Source organism: Ranitomeya variabilis, chromosome 5, assembly GCF_051348905.1.
Source record: "Ranitomeya variabilis isolate aRanVar5 chromosome 5, aRanVar5.hap1, whole genome shotgun sequence".
NCBI classification, from domain to species: Eukaryota; Metazoa; Chordata; class Amphibia; order Anura; family Dendrobatidae; genus Ranitomeya; species Ranitomeya variabilis.
In genome coordinates, this window is record NC_135236.1 from 442,836,751 (window position 1) to 442,856,501 (window position 19,751).

Below are 19,751 nucleotides of genomic sequence, written 5' to 3' on the forward strand. Positions count from 1 at the left end.
CACTGGAGAACACTGGTAGCGGAAGCAGTTTCATCTGTGCAGCATGTCAATTCTTTCAGCATTTTTCACCCATTCTGGTGAAAAAAAGAATCAATAAGGGCTTATTCACACTGCGATATAACACGGCCGAGTGCTGCGCAATGTTTTATCGGATAGCGCTCAGTCCAATGTTATACTACGGGGCAGTACAGATCACCCATTATTTTCTCATGCGAAAAGAACAGCAGCATGCTGTGAGTGGCTTCAATACTTGGAAACAAATCTATGGGTTCGTGTGAAACATCGAACTGCACTCGGATGTCAGCTGAGTGCAGTTCAACATCTATTGACACGGAAACAAAGCAGAAGATGGCGAAATTAAGTTCTCCATCTTCTCCACACCCGTGCTGCGATTCTCTCATGCGAGAAAATCAGATCAAAGTAAGATGACAATCAGCTCAATCTCTGATGAGACTTTGAGCCAAGTGTCATTAGTGTAATCGGACTGATTCTCTCACATGAAAGATTTGTCACCGGTGTGACTGTATCCTTATGCATGTACAAAACGTGCGCATTTAACACAGGGCTTTTTCTACCAACACATCAGTATTTGCAGCAGATTTGTCTAATGCAAATGCTGAACGTGTGAACATGCCTTAATTCATTAAGTAGTGTGCAACTCTTTATGAATTAGGCAACTCTTATTCCTTTCATTCGGTCATATGTTCAAAATTCAAAATTTCAGTATTAATAGCCCTTTAAAAAACTCTTGGAAAACCCTTCCTATTAATTCCTAAGGGAAATCCACTTTGCTGTTCACATGAGAAGAAAGTCAGAAAACAACTAAGAAAAAGAAAAGATTCTCCAAAAACTACCCAAAAAAGAAGCATATCTGGAAACAGATGTCAAATCTGTGTGTGTGAACATAGCTCTATAATAGTATGACAGAATCAGAACTAAACAGAGGTATTCACAATGCCCAGACTTACAGCCTATCAAATAAGTCTCTATGGCAAGGTTGGCTGTAGAGGATGCATACTATTCAGGGTGTCGGAAACAGGTACCGTATTTTTCGGACTATAAGACGCACCGGACTATAAGGCGCACCCAGGTTTTAGAGGTGGAAAATAGGGAAAAAAATATTTGAAGCAAAAAAATGTGGTAAAATATTTAATACCATAAATAACATACTATTATATATAATAACACCACATATAATAGTATGTTATTATGTTGGAAGCTGCGGGACCAGTGTGGTGTCTGTGCAGTACTATATGAAGATGCTGGAGGGTGAGTATAAGAATGGGGGCACAGGGCTTATACTGAAAGCACCACTCCAGCACTGCAAAATAACACTGGAGTGCTGCTTTAAAATCCCATGGGAGAACTATAACTCCCAGCATGTCCTGCAGATCCTATGACATGCTGGGAGTGGCAGAGTGCTTTATTGTGTTTTGTAAAGACTAACCTCTTAATTGTGGCTGCCAGCCTCACTGTGGTGAGGTAAAAGCATCCCATGACTGCACACACAGAGCCCTCCCTCTTGTTGCCTTTCCACAGCACAGGTTATAAGAGGAAGCCTGCAGATTCTAGTGGGGAGTCTGAAGGACCTGTGATGATGTCAAGAAGAGGGAGGGTTCTGAGCTGCCATGTGAGGCTCCAGCCTGCCCACTTCTGACATCACACAGGTCCTCCTTGTGCACAGCACTCAGTGTCCAGCCCAGGCAGGTAGGCAGCAATCTCCTCTCCCCTGGCCCCTGCTGCTGCTGCCTCCTCTTCCCCCGGACACACAGATCTCCCCAGCTGCTGCAGGAATCCAGCACTGAGGAAACCATGTGTGTCCCTGCTTAAGTGCAGTATTCATTTGCTGCTCACAGCTCAGCTGATAGGTGGGCGGGGAAGCGGCTAATGAATATTCACTGCACTTAATTATTGGGACCATGTGGTTTCCCCAGCGCTGATTCCGGGCAGTGGGGACATTTTTCTGCCTCCTGAAGTGGGATAACAGTGCGATCCCACTCGCTGCCGCCCCCCTCCCCACATGCTACATCCCGACCATAAGACGCACCCACACTTTCCTCCCAAATTTGGAGGAAAAAAAGAGTGTCTTATGGTCGGAAAAATACGGTTATTGGAGTATGTGGGAGAGCACAATGCCATGTACCATAGAACCCAGGGTATATAAAATATATATGAAGTATATACATCTCTATATTAGTATTGTGCAACATATTTTTATCAGTTTTTATCAGTTCACAAAATGGAAAGTGAATTAACAAATGAGAAATCTAAATCAGATGAATATTTGCTGTTACCATCCTAGGTACTCTTGCACAAAGTCAGGTATACTGTAGGGTTATACCCAGGTGTATGAGTAGCCAATTATACCACACAGGTGATAATGATCAACATTTAATTTGTAGGTTGAAACACTATTTACGCATTTGGGGAGTATGGTTTTATTTAGATTCATTAAAGAAATGTGTCATTATTTCAGATAAAGGACTTTATTCTGCGTGTGTTTTTTATAATATCACTATGGGGTTAGTAATGGGGGTGACATATAGATGCCTCTCCATTACTGATCTGTGGCCTTGATGTCACCTGACAATACAAAGGTAACATGAACCCCCCACCATTACCCCACTTGCCACTGCACCAGGGCAAGTGGCAAAAGTGAAGCAAAGTGGAGCATTTTATAGATGTGCCTTTTCTGGGGCTGCTGAGAGCTGATGTTTTTAGTCTTGGAGGCGGCCAATATACATGACCCCTTCCTATTAATGTCAACCTGCAGCTGTCTGCCTAGCCTTGCTGGTTATATTTTATTGTTGGACTCTATGTCAATTTTTTTCTCGGGTCCTCCTGTAAACAAGCCAGTAAAGGCTAAGCAAATGTCTGTGAACTGATAATAATAGTCTGGGAACCTTCAAGGCTATTGGCTCCTTCCCAGAATATTAACATCAGCCCACAGCTGTCGGTTTTCCCTCTGCTGGTTATGAAAATTACATGGGAGCCCGTGCAATTTTTTTTTTTTAAATTAACAGTTGTTTGGTTTCACCTAATGTAGGTTCATTCTGTTAAGGCTCCTACATAGGCTGATTACAATGTGTATTTGTGTGTGTTTGTGTTTATTTACTGGCTTAATAATGAGGGTGTCTAGCTGACACCTTTTCATTACTAAACTTAGGGCTTTGGGTCAATGACAGCTGCTGACACCAAGCCCTAATCCCATTAGCCTGATGCCACCCTGCATCAGAATGAAAAAGGTGGCATTGAACCAAGAAATTACATCACAAAACTTTTTTTTCAAATAGCTAAAAAATGACTCCATTGCTGTACAAAAAAGCATCCAGACAGCACATACAAAATCGTGGCAAAAACGCACCAAAACATGCATTTTGGCGGAAGTGTTTTTGCTGCCAAGAGATTCAGAACCCTTGTAGAAATTTCAGCAAGCAAATACTCAACGTGCGCACATACCCTTACAGTAATAAGTGTGTGCAGGTAACAGTAAAGGATGGTGGAGGCGCTTTCTAAGTTTGTGCCTGCATTTAAGCTAATGGAATTGGAGATTTGTTCATTATTAGTGGTGTCCTCAATGCTGAGAAATACAAGAAGATACTAATCTGTAATGCAATACAAGCAGGGAGGTGTATGACTGGCTACAAATTTATTCTGCAACAGGACAAAATCCACAAACATACAATGTCATTAAGAACTATCTTCAGTGTAGAGAAGAACAAGGAGTCCTGGAAGTGATGATGTAATCCCAACTGAACCCTGCACTCAACATAATCAAATCTGTCTTGGATTACATGAAGAAACGTCAGGATTTGTACAAGTCTACATGCACAGAAGATGTGTGACTAGTTCCCCAAGATATTTGGGACAATCTCCCTGCCGAGTGCCTTCAAGAACTGTGTGCAAGTGTTCCTAGAGGAATTCATGCTTTTATGCTGTGTTGAAGGCAAAGGGCAGTCACACCAAATATTGATTTGATTTAGATTCGGTTCATTTGTTAATTGTTAAAAATAAACTATTACACTTCTATTTGTGAAATCATCCTTACTTAGCAGCATTCTTTCCACGGCTACCTCAAACATTTGCACATAGCAGCAAATATACTGTATATATATATATATATATATATATATATATATATATATATATATATATATATATATCTTCTAATATTTGTACCAATATTTCATATGGTATATATGAAAAATACTCTCATATTTAAAGAGACAAAAAGAACGACAGCCTGTAACATGATATAACAGTAACAGTATGCACCACTGACTGTACAATAGCTGAGAAATACATAGACAGAATTGCTTGCAGCTGATTTCTCACTGTGTACGAATGTAGAGAACAAGGTAACAGAACATAGTAAACCACATCTTATATTTGCCGCATTACAAGAGTTAAACTTTAAGAAATCAAACAATACAGCACCTGGTAATGGAGCAGGAACAAGGATATCCCTGAAATGTCCTATAGGGCACAGAGTCACAGTAAGAAGAGTGCGTCCAATTCATTGCACTCTCTCGTGCTGCTCATTGGTTGCTATCACTCACACCCCTGTTCATTGTTTCCATTAAAGTGCTAAACTATTATTAAGAGAATGACCTTTACTGCAGATTTCACATTGAACTTGTATATCTCAAAGCTAATGCAAACCTATTAGCTGGATTGAAGAAAAGACATCGCATTCCTTCTTAAGTTACACAGTACATGTGATTTATAAGTACAGAAATTACCTTTATATATTCATATATCAAGGCCAAGCTGTCAAAATCATTTCATTCTGTAATCTGCATATACTTGGCCATGAAACTGTGCCCCCATAATCCAACATGTAGCTATAGTTATTATTTAAAGGAGTCTATCACCCTCAACTTTTAATTTGAACTACTTATACAGATCTGTAGGGAAATTAGCTCCTATAAAAATTGATACCTGCAGCATTGATTAATCTTCTTTAATTGTAAATGGCTTTATTACATGTGCAAATGAGGCTCTTCACTAAAGACGGGGCGAAGTCAAAGGTTCATTGCACTGTTCCACCCCCTCAAGCAGTTTGGAAATGATATTTCCAGTTCAGAGTGAGCTTCCTTATTTGAATGAAGGCCCTGCACATGAGCACTGACACTGCAGTAGCGGAACAGGTGCGAGCACAATGTCAGTGCAGGCGTGCACTTATTCCTCTCTGCTGATTGCTGCACCTGCTCGCTGCACATTGGATAGCACAGTAGTGAGTGAGGAATTATTATTATTATTTGTTTATATAGCACCATTAATTCCATGGTGCTGTAATGAGAGTAAGCATGCACTAGCACAGGGCAACTGGTGCTTGCTAGGCTCCTGCAGTGTCAGTGCGGATGTGCAATGAAGGGGACTCAATTCACACAGCACTCACTGTGGGCAAGCGAGTGCTGTCAATCAAGCAAAGGAAAGGTGTGCACATGTTGATGATAGGGTGGAACAGTGCTGTGACGATCCATTTTTGGATTTGTGGCAGCTCTGGTTCCACACACATTAAAACTTTTTTCCTTTCAGGCCATTGGGGGTTAAATGCAGTTTTTCCCCGCTGGCAATCTGGTGTTACTGCAGTGTTGCTGGGTCAGCTGATGCAGCTGGTGACCACTCCCACATCTTTTAAAAGGTCACCTGGTGCATCAGCTGACTGATGATGATACAGGTCCTTTCTGGAGACCAACCTAGCAGGAACAGCTCCCTGGTGTCAGTCAAGTCTGGAGTTTCGAGTCCTATTGCTGTGCTATCTGTGGGGTGGAGTTTAGCAGTGGTGTGCACAAGCTAAGTGCTGAGTTTTTGTTACCTTGTCCCTTTGTTGTTTGTGCATTCCCCTTTTGGTATTGTGTTCCCCTCACTCTCACATTGTGTCATCTTGTTTATTTGCTTTGTGGTGCTGTTTACATTTTTAAACCTCATGGTGTGGGGGTTGGGGGTTTAACTCAGGGTTTAACAGGAGATAGGGACAGGTCGATGACTTGGGCCTCCCTACCTTCAAGGGTACCCCCAAGTTAAGGAAAGACAGAGCTCCCCGTAGCCTGAGGGGCAGTTCAGGGGCCCAGATTCCTCATCACCTGTTTTCCCATTATTGCCCCGTGACAAGTGCCTTGAACTCTTGGCCATACACCGAGAAGACCTAATTTGCATGTGCAAAAATACATTTTTGTTCCCACAATGAGCATTTGGTGAATTTTTGATGTTGCAGAATTTCTGAATCTATTAAGTAAATTAGGTTACTTGTTGTTAGGGTTGGCGGATTGCACTAAATAAATATAAGTAATAAAGTGTAATTGCAGCCCATTGTCCACCGTGCAGAGATGGAAAACTGCTGCTAGTGAACAATGGTGGAAGCGCATCAGTGAGCGATTGCTCGTGCACACTGAGTTAAGGCCACACAGTGTGAACGGAACACAGAGTACCCTGCTGTGTTAATTACCAGAACAGTACTGAACAGAAGATTACTAAGTGCAGTGCCCTGTTAAACTTCACAGGACTAAAGCATATGGAAAGAACTAGCACTGCAACCAAATCGTGTCAATCGTACACGGAAACTAAACAGATGCTGCGTATAATACCCAGACTAGGGTTGAGCTTGCTCTGAGACTTTACTGTGCTAACCGCACACATGTAGGTAACAGATGCTAAGCCAAATGGCTGATTACCACCCCTGATGCTAGCTGCCTGCTTACGTGTACAGTCCCGAAACTAGAAGGACACATAATACATGCAGACAGAGTGGTAGAGTCTCCATTTACATAGCCTTACATAAATGATACTAGCACGTCCGCCTGCGCCATTGGGGATCTTTTATACAAAAGTCTCCACCCCAAACACTCTCACCCAGTCGGCTGAGATATTGTCTGCTGGCCAATCCAGAGCTGCCACATCAACAGAGCAGGAGACGTCCAACCAACAATAAGAAGATGCCATATCATGGATATGCTCAGTAAGGTGATTTCTGACTTAGACTCCAGAGCATCAAGATTCAGCTGCCTATCACTAATTGCCATAGACTTGGCTGGAGAACCAGCAGTAATGAACACTGTGAACCTCAGCAAGACGCTGGGACCGATATCTATGCTGAGCAGAACCTGCAGGGGCCGAGTCAAAATGGGAGACCGCAGAGGCAGATAAGACTTGGGATCTATCCCATGCAGCAGGACAATCCCGAAACTTAACATTACCCCCTGCTAGCGTCCCCCCAGCGACCTTTGCCATGTTCGAAGGCCGCAATAAGCTGAGGGGCACCAATGTACTCAACAGACTCCCTGGTCCATGACCCTTCCAGTTGACCAAGTAAAACTTTTTACCACGCACCACATTGAACCTAACAATAGCGTTCACCTATCTGAACTCCCAGAAGTCCCTGAAAACCTGGCCATATACACGGGTTTCAAAAGAGACACATGAAAAGTGTCAGTGATGTTCAAGTGTGGTGGAAGACTGAGGCGATAAACTACATGATTCACCTGCTCAAGAACCTTGAAAGGACCTAAATAGCAAGGAGCAAATTTAGTGGACTCCGCACGCAACCTGATGCTATGAGATGACAACCTCACCACACTTCTCGGGGCAAAGACATTGGCAGGATGACAATGTGCATTGGCAGAAGCCTTCATTCTCTCCTCAGACACTTTAGTTGCATCCTGTGTGCGGTCCCAGATATCACAAGCCTCCACAGCCCAGTCCACCACCCTTGGGTCAGAAGACGAAAAGGGCATGGACACAGGAAGGCACGAATGCTGACCGTAGTTTAAGATAAACTGAGTCTGTCCCGTGGAGTCAGAGATGGCATCGTTTAGGGCAAACTCTACCCACGGCAGTAAACACGACCAGTTGTCATGCCTGGCGGACACAAAATGCCCATAGATAAGTGACCAGAGTCTGATTGGTCCTTTCCACCAGCCCATTCATTTCGGGATGATACCTGAAAGACAAATTGAGCTCAATATTGAGCAGGCGGCAAAGCTCCCTCCAAAAACGAGACATGAACTGAGGGCCCCGGTCACTGACAATCTTGTCAGGCATCCCATGAATCTGAAATACATGCAAGCCCGCAGACCTCTGCCTGGAAGACCGATTCCTGGCACACGATACACAGGCTTGCACGTAATCCCTGATGTCACAAGCCATCCGAGGCCACGAATAAGACCTCTCAAGCAACTTGGTAGTCCTCTTGATGCTGAAATGACCACCCAATTTGGAGATGTGTGCCCATGAGAGTACCTCTGGGTGCAGATTGGGTGGTACATACGATTTGCCTGGAGGTACCTGCTCAAGGGACACCAGGGACACAGTTCGAACACCCTCTGAAGGGACTATCAAACGTGGCTTGTCTCCATCCTCGGGTGAAACTACTGAATGGGACAAGGCATCGGCACGTATATTCTCCCCAGACAAAAAATGAATGGCAAAATTGAACCGGGAGAAGAATAGGGACCACCTAGCCTAGTGAGAATTCAGCCGCAGGGCTATCTGGAGGTAAAGCAGTTTTTTATGGTCCATAAAGACCTTAAAGGGATGCCTAGCTTCCTCCAGGACATGTCTTCACTCCGCAAAGGCCAGCCTCATGGCGAGCAGTTCCATGTCCCCAATGGAATAATTCCTCTCCGCAGGAGAAAAGGTCTTGGAGAAAAAGATGGGGTCTAAGGGGCAACGTTTCTCCTTATGGAGAGTGACATACCAGCTCTGGCTTGTCAAGGTAAGGATGCTTATTCGCCATGCAATGCTTCTCTGGGAAATATAATATGCAAATTGCCTCTTCAGTGCCCCTTAGACCCCAGTCCAGAGCCTCTCATCTAGCCAAATTAGTTCTCATGCTTCGCACTGACGAGATCCAACAGCCTGAAACACTGTGTCTGCAAATTGAGATACTGATTTGGCTTTTATCCTAAGTCATATTGCATGACTCGTTGAAGTGTTGATTGTGACTTGTAGGATCGTTACTTCCAACAGGTGGCGCTATAGAGTTTAAGTCCTCTTTTTCTCTGAAGAGGCAATTTGCATAAGGAGAAAAATAAAAATGGATGTTTCTGACCTTGAGCATCCTTTTGATATAGGACTGCTCCAGCCCCACTGGAGGAGGCATCCATCTCCAAGATAAAAGGTTTATCAACATCGGGACGATGCAGAACTGGCACTTAGTGAAATGGGCCTTCAGGGTAGTAAATGCCTTGGAGACATCCTCAGACCACTGCTTAGGATTAGCTACCTTCTTGGTGAGGGCTACCAAGGGAGTCACCAGAGGGGAGAAGTGGGGGATGAACTGGCGGTAATAGTTAATGAATCCCATAAAGCGCTGCACCGCTTTAAGAGAATGAGGATCCTGCCAGTTCAATACCGACTCCAGCTTGGCAGGATCCATAGCTGGGCCCTGGGAAGAGATGATATACCCCAGGTATTGTAGGTACTCCTGCTCAAACATACACTTCTCGAGTTTGGCATAAAGGGAATTTGCGCGTAGTAGTTCAAAGTCCCTACATACATCCCTACAGTGAGTCGATATCTGGAGAATAGATTAAAATGTCATCCAGATATAACACCACAGATGTGGATAACATCTCCTGAAAGTTGTCATTCACGAAATCCTGAAAGACTACAGGAGCATTACAGAGATCGAATGGCATTACTAAGTACTCATAGTGACCGTTAGGGGTATTAAAAGCAGTCTTCCATTCGTCTCCTTCACGAATACGAATTAGATTATAAGCCCCACGGAGGCTATGCCGCTTAACATCCCCCCTGAGGTATGGGACCACCTACGCCTGAATTTTAAATTCAGGTGGAAACAGGATGCTGTGAAATATCTGGGGGTGAATATTACGTCCTCATATGAGACCCTCTACAAACTAAATTTCCCCTCCCTCTTTAAAGAATCAAAAGCCCGCCTGACTAAATGGCAATCACTCCCTCTCTCGTGGATGGGTCGGATAGCGGCGGTAAAAATGAGCCTTTTACCCAGATTGATCTACGCCTTTGAGACCCTCCCAGTTGGAGTTCCGGTCTCGGAATTGAAGTCCCTTCAGGCGGCTATTATTAGGTTCATATGGCAACAAAAGCGCCATAGAGTGGCTAAGGAGGTTCTCACAGCTCATAAGACCAGGGGAGGGCTTTCTGTGCCAAATATTCTTAATTACTACTGGGCTACTCACCTGAGGAGAATCCCCTGCTGGACATCCCTATGGGCCTACAGCAAGTGGAATGAAATAGAGAAATTATGGCTTGCCCCAATACACCCTAACTCTCTTTTATGGTCGCCAGCACAATGTAAGTCCTTTCCGCCCCTTTTAGGCCCCATGCAGTTCACCCATGACATTTGGAATACCTGCACACGGAGATTCGCCCTCATGTCACCTTGCTCCCCCCTTGTGTCCTTCATCTATCATCCACAGCTCCCAAGCAGTTTAGAGTCTCCTATGGTTCACCCTTGGCTTAAAGCAGACCTATTTAGATTTGCGGATATTATAGATGGGGAGACCATGGAGATTCACTCCTTTGATTATCTTAAGCAACATTTCTCGATTTCCAACAGGGAATTCTTTCAATACCTACAAATCAGAGATTTTGCTAACTCCCTATATGGTAAAGCGGGAGCTTCGATCCCCACGGATTTCGAGAAAATTTGCAGGAGAGGCGTGAACACCAGGGGTCTGATCTCAGAAATTTATAACCTTCTATCGGATCCATGGGATGGGTCTGGTGAATCTTTTCTATACATGCGCAAGTGGGAGGCCGCCCTGGAGCGGCGTATTTCTCCCCGAGAGTGGTCTGTCATTTGGAGGAATGCCGCAAAATCGTCAGTGTGTACTCTCTATAGAGAAAATATCTCTAAGATACTAATGCACTGGTATCACACTCCAGAGTTTCTGCATGGACTGAATCCCTCTGTCCCTCCCTCCTGTTGGAGATGTGGAGGAAGCACTGGGTCCCTCATGCACATATTCTGGTCATGCCCAAAAATTGTGCCTTTTTGGGGTCAAGCTAAGTCCCTCATTGACAAGGTATTGCATACAGATATAGAACTAAACCCGCTGGTGCTTCTCCTGGGTCACGGGGCGCCGGGTATGGGCAAACTTTCCAATAGATTATTGCAACATATCCTTACGGCGGCCAGATGCCTGATTGTGCGTTTTTGGAGGCAGCCGAGTCCCCCTTCGCTTCAGATCCTCATTAGACGGATCATGAATGTCAGAAGGATGGAACACCTTACAGCCTTACTAAATGACTCGGTGGTGTGCTTCCAGGCAATATGGTCCCCGTGGGATTATTATGCAGCGGGATCCGACCTGTAGTGCGGCTGAGTTCGGATTTGATTAGTCGATTTAACTGAGGTTTTTCCCTTTTTTTTTTTTTTTTTCTTCCCCTCCCCTCCTTCTACTCCTTACTGTCTTGTCTTGTCTTTGTCATTTACGTCTTTGTAAAATTAAGGTCATTTATAGCCTTACATCGTTTATATCGTTTATTATTCATGCACACTATATAGAAACTAAATACTTGTACGACCCTGTTTTGTTATACCATGTTTAATAAAATAAAAATTTTATGGTTAAAAAAAAAAAAAAAAAGATTATAAGCCCCTTGCAAGTCTAACTTGGTAAATATCCTAGCTCCCTGCAGTCTGTCGAAGGGCTCAGAGATTAACAGCAAAGGATACTTATTCTTGATTGTGATGGCATTCAAACCCCTATAATCTATACAAGGGTGTAATTCCTCATTCTTCTTTTGTAAGAAGAAGAAACCTGCCCCAGCTGGAGACACCGATTTCCTAATGAACCCCCTCACCAAATTCTCCTTGATGTACTCAGACATAGCTTCAGTCTCTGGGATAGACAAAGAGTAAACACGCCAACGTGGAGGCTCTGACCCCGAAATAAGCTCTATGGGGCAATCATACGGGCGATGAAAAGGAAGAGTCTCCGCGGCCTTTTTAGAGAACACGTCAGCATACTGCCAGTAGTGCCTAGGTAGGGAAGTTAGATCTGTAGTTAGCTCAGATGACTGGATGGAAACTTGGGCCTCAACATGTTGTCCCTCACAAGAATTACTCAAACCCAGTATTCTCACTGTTGCCCAATCGATACGGCGTGAAAGGCGACGCAACCAAGATAAACCCAAAAGTACCTCATCTATGCCCTCAGAGAGTACTATAAAAGGGATACTCTCCTGATGTTTAGGGGACACCATGAGGGTAAGGGGTGTGGTCTGATGTGTAATTTGATTAGGAAGAGTGGACCCGTTAAGCACCCGAATGGTGACTGGGCTATAGAGCCTGATCAAGGAAACTGCGTGCCGCAGGACGAAGGCAGAAGACCAAAAATTGCCCTCGGCCCCAGAATCCACACAGGCCTCTACAACAAGGGTAGTAGACCCATATGACAGGGAAACCTTAAAGGTTAATTTGGGGGACACAACTGCCATGTCTAATGAACCTCCTCTGGCAGCCATTAGACGCGGTCATCTTCCCTGATGCCTGGGACACTTATTGGCGTAATGTCCAGCCTGCCTACAAAGATAGCAGATCGGTTGAGAACATACAGGATGGGATTTTGATTCCGACCGAGAGACCTCCATGGGCTCAACCAGATTGCACGTCTGCACCGGAGATTCCATAGGATTGGTAAAGTTTGGAGCTAACCGAATCCTTTGACTACACTGGGCTCGCTCCAATCTTCGTTCAGCATGCCGAAGATCAATGCGATTGGACACAGATATTAAATCCCCCAGTGTAGCTGGAATCCCCCTAGTTGCCAGAGCAACCTTAAAGTGGTCGGCAAGGTCCCTCCAAAATACGGGGATAAGGACCTTATCTGACCACTCCAACTCGGTCGCAGAGGTCCGGAATTGGACGGCAAACTGGGTGACCGAGAAAGAGCCCTGAGCAAACGCCAAAAGTTGGAGTGTGGCCTCGTGGGTAACCTGAAGACCTAGAAAGACCTGTTTCAGAGTGCCCAGAAAGTGAGAGACACATTGTATCTCCTGGTCATTACATTCCCACAGTAGCGTATCCAGCAGCCTGCCCGTCGACAGAGCGACCACAAATCCCACCTTAGGTCGTTCAGATGGGAAACGAGAGGCCAGTAGCTTCAGCTGAATCGAGCACTGGTTTATGAATCCCCTGCAAGCCTTGCTGTGCCCCTAGAACTTATCAGGTAACGGGAAATGTGAAAAAGACAAACAGAGGTCGCAGCCGAAACCCTAGTAGTGGCTTCACTGACTGCTTGCGCCGCTACTGTGGATAATTCCCCAGCTGAAGTCGTTTGCTCAAGCGTGGACAACCTGCCCTCCAGCTGCTGGAAAAATTGCAGGAGACGCTGATTGTCTGCCATTACTAGCCAGACCCTGGTGCTAGTATACTGTTAGTGTTGGCGGATTGCACTAAATAAATATAAGTAATAAAGTGCAATCGCAACCCGTGGTCCACCGTGCAGAGATGGAAAACTGCTGCTAGTGAACAATGGCGGAAGTGCAACAGCGAGTGATTGCTCGTGCACACTGAATTAAGGCCACACAGTGTGAACGGAACGCAGAGTACCCTGCTGTGTTAATTACCAGAGCAGTTCTGAACAGAAAATTACTAAGTACAGTGCCCTGTTAAAAGTCACAGGACTAAAGCATATGGATAGAACTAGCACTGCAACCGAACCATGTCAATCGAACAAGGAAACAAAACAGATGCTGCGTATAATACCCAGACTAGGGTTGAGCTTGCTCTGAGACTCTACTGTGCTAACTGCACACATGTTGGTATCAGATGCTAAGCCAAACGGCTAATTGCCAACACTGACGCTAGCTGTCTGCCTACGTGTACAGTCCCGAAACTAGATGGACACACAACACATGCAGAGTGGTAGAGTCTCCACTCACATAGCTATACATAAATGATACTGGTGCACCCGCGTGTGCCATTGGGGATCTTTTATACAAAAGGCTCCACCCCACACACTCAGGCCCAGTCGGCCGAGATATCACCCGCTGGCCAATCCGGAGCTGCTACATCACTAGAGCAGGAGACGTCTGACCACCAATAGGAAGACGCCACATCACAGACATTGTCAGTAAGGTGATTTCTGGACTTAGGGTACCGTCTCACAGTGGCCCTTTGGTCGCTACGACGGCACGATCCGTGATGTTCCAGTGATATCGTTACGATCTCGCTGTGTCTGACACGCTACTGCGATCAGGGACCCTGCTGAGAATCGTACGTCGTAGCAGATCGTTTGAAACTTTATTTCGTCGCTGGATCACCCGCTGACATCGCTGCATTGGCGTGTGTGACGCCGATGCAGCGATGTCTTCACTGGTAACCAGGGTAAATATCGGGTTACTAAGCGCAGGGCCGCGCTTAGTAACCCGATGTTTACCCTGGTTACCATTGTAAATGTAAAAAAAAACCCCACTACATACTTACATTCCGGTGCCTGTCACGTCCCCGAGCGTCCGCTTCCCTGCACTCCTCCTGCATACTGTGTCAGCGCCGGCCGGCCATACATCAGAGCACAGCAGTGACGTCACCGCTCTGCTTTACGGCCGCGCTTACACAGGATGCAGGAGGAGTGTAGGGATGCGGACGCCCGGGGACGTGACAGGCACCGAAATGTGAGTATGTGTGGGTTTTTTTTACACTTACAATGGTAACCTTCGGCATCGTTGGTCGCTGGAGAGCTGTCTGTGTGACAGCTCTCCAGCGACCACACAAGGACTTTCCAACGATCACGGCCAGGTCGTATCGCTGGTCGTGATCGTTGGAAAGTTGCAGAGTGTGACGGTACCCTTAGACTCCAGAGCATCAAGATTCAGCTGCCTATTGCTGATTGCCATAGACTTGGCTAGAGAGCCAACAGTAACTAAATGAACACTGTGAGCCTGACCGATGTTTATGCTGAGCAGCACCAGCGGCGGCTGAGTCCGAATGGGAGACTGCAGAGGCAGATAAGGCTTGGGATCGATTCCATGCAGCGGGAGAATCCTAAAACTTGTGTGTTTTCATTACAATTTTGAATGCAGTTTTACATGTTTTATTGCATTTTTAATTTTTCAATTTTTGCCTCTTGTTCATGTGTCATGTTTTAATTAAAGCTGCTTTGTTGTGATACTTCCTGATATTTAGCTTTGACAAAATGTTATTGTTCCATCATGTGCAGCTTACATGAGTTTTTTACGCATTTCCGCCGCAGAAGTGGCCAAAAAACGCATGTGAATTTCTTACATGGAGATTTTTCGCATCTAATGCAAGTCTAGGGGAAAATCTGCACATAAAACTCAGTTTAACCGCATGGGAAATTGACATGTTACGGATTTGAAACATGCACCACAGGTCAGTGCACACTGATTAAAAAAGAAACATTGAGCATGAGATTTTTCTAAATCCCATCCACTTTGCTGTAACTGTATGGTTGTATGTCCACAATGAGTTTTTGATAAGTTTTTCTGCATATTTTTGTTGCATTGAAAATGCAGCATCTTACATTTCTAGCACAGTGATTTATAGAAATCTCATGCCCACCGTACCTCATAGAAATACACGATGCTGTCGTGCACCGGTCATGAGACTTGTGTACAGTAGCAATGACTCGCTGGCACATGCGCAGAAGAAGGTTGAAGACCCTGCCTGTAGAAGGGTGGATAAGGTACGGCAGTGCATGAGACTGTCAATGAGTTACTGACACAGGCTGTGAAACCCAGCTTACAGCTGGATCTCACAGGCCACCATACCCTAGGGTCATCACACACGAGGGTCCGATTGTTACTAAGGGGGTCTTGTGACCCCCTTTCAACCACTTAAAAACCACTGTCGCGATTGACAGTGGTATTTAAGGGGTTAAACTGCCGGGGTCAATACCACAGGGTGTCAGCTGTCATGTACAGCTGACACCCATGGGAATTACTATCGCTAGGCGGTGCTATATTCTTGTTTCTCTTGTTTCGTTGTTAAAAAGCAGTGCTGAGGCATAAGGCCTCATAATGACTGCCGTTACAAGGCGTATCGGTGGTCCTTAAGTGGTTAAAACATGACATACCAAAAGGAAACAAAAGCAGCAGCTTAAAATAAAAGCAATACAAACATGTCAAAAAAACATACTGAAAAACACAATGAAGAACTGCAGGTAAACTAATTTAGCTTATTGGTGCAGAAATGTTGCAGAAAATTTTCAACATCAAAAACATACCAAATACTGATTATGGGATCTTTGCTTTTAGAGGCAGATACCGGCTGAACAACACTGCTATCATCTATAGGGAAATATGCAGGTTACCTCCTGAGCCCACATCAAAGACAGGTACCCTAAATTGGACATACCAGTACATCTAGTGTCAAGAAGGATTAATGACCTTATAATGCTCACTTAGCGATCCTATATCCCTTATTTACCCCAATGTTGACAATGCACAGCTGCATCCTGCAAGGATCCCATCGACCATACTATTAAGACATGTAATATACCAAAAGCATGTCACAGGGAAACACCTCTAAAAGATGAATTGTTATGTAGAATGCAACTGTTGAGTAGTCGTTATACCACAGTACAGATAGGACAAAGCACACTACCATTAACCTGCATACCTTGCATGATTGACCTTGCAATGACAGCTAGCGAGGGACTAAAGATATTCGTTTTTGGCATCTTGCCATAACAACAACACAAAGCTAAAATGGAGTGGAAAATCTGCTCCGTAGGATGCATGGCTTCTGTCTGTGTAGTTAGGTGCATGGTTTGTGTCAGTAAATGAGTGATTAGCAGGAAAGAAAGTCAGGACCAAATAAGTGTCAAGAATTGTCCAGCGCTGAAATTCACAATAAGTTAGAAGAAAAAGTCTAAAATATGCCTGCTAAATATGTATTTTTATCGATCAGTAGTTTTATGAAGATCAATATCTCCTATTTAGTCCAGGTTTAGACAGGCGCACTTCACGGCCCGTATACAAACCACAATGCCCCGACTGACAGTAAGGCCGGCCTCACACTGGGCGTAAGACAATACGCCACGTATTATACGTCCGTACTACGGCCGTAATACGGAGAAATGTTCCCAAAATATTGATCCATAGTCAGGGTGTGGCAGCGTATTTTGCGCATGGCATCCTCCGTATGTAATCCGTATGGCATCCGTACTGCGAGATTTTCGCGCAGGCTTGCAAAACCGACATCTAATGGATTTATGTGCTCAAATGTTCGGGAAAACATATATACAGTATATATATATATATATGTCATTGAGACACATATATATATATTCTGTATTTAGATTTCATTCAGCGCGATATGTGTTAAAAGCCGGTAATTCAATTACCGGCTTCTCATTTCTCCTGCACAAACCCGACAGGATATGAGACATGGTTTACATACAGTAAACCATCTCATATCCCCTTTTTTTTTGCATATTCCACACTACTAATGTTAGTAGTGTGTATGTGCAAAATTTCAGCGCTGTAGCTGCTAAAATAAAGGGTTAAATCGCGGAAAAAATTGGCGTGGGCTCCCGCGCAATTTTCTCCGCCAGAGTGGTAAAGCCAGTGACTGAGGACAGATATTAATAGCCTGGAGAGGGTCCATGGTTATTGGCCCCCCCGTGGCTACAAACATCTGCCCCCAGCCACCCCAGAAAAGGCACATCTGGAAGATGCACCTATTCTGGCACTTGGCCACTCTCTTCCCACTCCCTGTAGCGGTGGGATATGGGGTAATGAAGGGTTAATGCCACCTTGCTATTGGAAGGTGACATTAAGCCAGATTAATAATGGAGAGGCGTCAATTATGTCACCTATCCATTATTAATCCAATTGTAGGAAAGGGTTAAAAAACACACACACACACACACATGATTAAAAAGGATTTTAATGAAATAAACACAGCGGTTGTTGTAATAATTTATTGTTCTCGCAATCCATTTGCAGGCCCTCACTTGGCAAAATAATTAACGCACAATATACATACCTTCTGATGTCAGATCACGTCCCACGAAGTAATCCATCTGAAGGGGTTAACTAATATTACAGGCAGAGCTGCGATAAACCACTCGCTCGTGCCTGTAATCCCCGGGTGCTGAAAGGAAAGCAGGATCTGTACTTACATTGAGTCGCGGTGATGCGCCCCTGCTGGATGTTCTCATGAACTGCAGCCTGGGAACTTTTTCCCACGCTCCAGGTCATATGAGGACATCCACCAGGGGGCGCATCACCGCGACTGAAGGAAATGTAGGTCAATGACCTACATTTCATTCATTCGCCGGGGATTACAGGCACGGAGCACCGCTGCATTTGCAGGGCTCCTGCCTGTAATATTAGTTAACCCCTTCAGATGGATTACCTGGTGGGACGAGACGGTTCACCAGAAGGTATGTATCTTGTGCGTTTATTATTTTTCCAAGCGAGGGTCTGCAAATGGATTGCGAGAACAATAAATTATTACAACAACCGCTGTGTTTATTTCATTAACCCCTTAATGACCGCCAATACGCCTTTTAACTGACCTGAGATATAAGAGAATAGCATCCCCATACAGGAGAGAATCCAGCAGCTGATGGCTGTATACTATAGCTGACAAATTGCAGTATAAGCCATGATCAGTGTTAGCACCTTCAAAATCTGTTTAACCCCTTAGATACTGCTGTCAATAGTGACTGCATCATATAAATGGTTAACAGATTTTGGGGGCTTCCTCTTTATCCTAATTGGTGCCCTGAGATCATGATTGTGTTGTCCTGATGTTTGCCATGGCCATTCGCGACCAAATAGCGGCCTCCGAGTCTGACGGCTGTTGTAACCTGTTCAGAAGTTAGTGGCATTTAGGTGGTAAAAATACACACTTTCATTTCTGTCATGCCACTTTGCATTAACTCCTGAAGATAACCTGGAGGGTTAATAAACGTCCTGACTGCAGTTTTCAATATGTCATGGGGTGCTGTTTTTAAAATGGTATAACCTTTGGGGGTTTCCCAATATATAGGACCCCTAAAGTCACTTCAAACCTGGATAGGTCCCTAAAAAAATAAATTTTGTAAATTTCCATGAAAAAATGAAACATTGCTGCTACATTATTAAGCCTCCTAAAATGCTAACAAAATAAAATAACATTTTACAAATGGTGCTGATGTAAAGCAGACATGAGGGAAATGTTATTTATTAATGCTTTTCTGTGGTATGACTATCTGGATTAAAGGGATAATCATTCAAAGTTTGAAAATTGCTAATTTTTTAACATTTTTCTCAAATTTTTGATATTTTTTATAAATAAACACAAAACATGTCGACCTAAATTTATCATTATCATAAAGTATAATGTGTCATGAAAAAACAATCTCAAAATCACTGGGATTTGTTGAAGTGTTCCAGAGTTTTTACCACATAAAGTGACACTGGTCAGATTTTAAAAATTTGGCTCTGTCACTAAGGGGTTAAAATACTTTTTAATAACGTGTGTGTGTGTTTTTTAACCCTTTCCTACAATTGGATTAATAATGGATAGGTGACATAATTGACGCCTCTCCATTATTAATCTGGCTTAATGTCACCTTACAATAGCAAGGTGACATTAACCCTTCATTACCCCATATCCCACCGCTACAGGGAGTGGGAAGAGAGTGGCCAAGTGCCAGAAGAGGCGCATCTTCCAGATGTGCCTTTTCTGGGGTGGCTGGGGGCAGATGTTTTTAGCCACGGGGGGCCAATAACCATGGACCCTCTCTAGGCCATTAATATCTGCCCTCAGTCACTGGCTTTACCACTCTGGCGGAGAAAAT

At 44.3% G+C, this 19,751-nt stretch overlaps 1 protein-coding gene across 2 annotated transcripts in view; it reads right to left on the reverse strand.

Annotated features, from left to right (window-relative positions):
* Nucleotides 1–19,751, reverse strand: part of LOC143776220 (monocarboxylate transporter 2-like) — a 208,429-nt gene that overhangs the window by 177,189 nt on the left and 11,489 nt on the right. Inside the window, exon 1 of one of the 2 annotated variants that reach the window (XM_077265376.1) lies at nucleotides 4,438–4,611. The exons of the other annotated variant lie outside the window; for it this stretch is intronic. The gene's annotated coding sequence lies outside the window, so the exon portion shown is untranslated. Of the gene's footprint in view, nucleotides 1–4,437; nucleotides 4,612–19,751 lie in introns of those variants that run through there. 2 annotated transcript variants of the gene reach the window in all.